This window comes from Emydura macquarii, unplaced genomic scaffold (assembly GCF_026122565.2).
Source record: "Emydura macquarii macquarii isolate MOO-44397 ecotype Brisbane River unplaced genomic scaffold, CSIRO-AGI_Emac_v2 contig_306, whole genome shotgun sequence".
Taxonomy (NCBI): Eukaryota; Metazoa; Chordata; order Testudines; family Chelidae; genus Emydura; species Emydura macquarii.
Window position 1 is genome coordinate 3,444,226 of NW_027130443.1, and position 1,030 is coordinate 3,445,255.

Genomic DNA, 1,030 nt, shown 5'->3' on the forward strand with positions numbered 1-1,030 from the left:
CTTGGCAGGGCAGCTGCGCATGTCTAGGCAACTGGGGCCAAATACACTCTAAGCATCAAGCAAGGGCAGAGGGAACCAGCCCTGTGGAAAGGAATTTCCTAAGCTGAAATCACAGGCCTTGTCTACACTAGTGCTGATGCCAGCAAAACTTTTGTTGCTCAGTCAGGGGTGTGAAAAAACATGTGGCATGCATTTTTCCAGCATAAGTGCTTGCGTGGACAGGGCTATGTCAGCGTGAGACACTCTCCCGCAGACCCAGCTTCCGCCGCTTGTTCAGGTGGTTTTATGGTGTCAGTAGGAGAGCTCTCAGGTCTGCACCTGCTTAGCCCTGAAAGATGACTTCAGCAGGATTTCTGTTAGGCTAAACCAGGGGTTCTCAAACTTTTTTTGCTGGGACCCCCTTTGAAAATATTTCAGGCTGTGATGACCCACCACCAAAAATGATGACTTCCCCACATGCCATGCCACCCTTATCGACATGCACAGGGACTGACAGCTTGCGACCCCCCCCTAATAACCTCGTGACCCCCTGAGGGGTCACAAGCCCCAGTTTGAGAACCCCTGCACTAAACCAATTGAGCACCACTAATCAAGGCTCAGCACCAACACAATCTTGTGTTGAAGGGGAGCTTTTGCTCATCTCTTGAGCATCTGAGGGAAGAGCTCCAGAAGGGAAGGGGTCTATCCAGGAGTGAGTATTAACTGCAATGCCCAAGAAATTCAAAATCCAAAACCAATCTCAAGCGTGGTTCATTTCAGATCTGCTAGGTAAAGCACAGGTCCCTTTCTCTGATGAAGAGCGAACAAAATGCATTTGCTTATGTACAGAAAACAGCTCAATAAAAACTGATCGCCCGAGGAAAGGAGGAGATTGGATGATTTTAGCAGCATGAGGACATAAAATTAGGGCTGTCAGATGATTTTTAAAATCACAATTAATTGTGAGATAAAAAATATAGTTGCAATTAATCGCGGTTTTAATCGCACTGTTAAAAAATAATAGAATACCAATTTACATTAATTATAAATA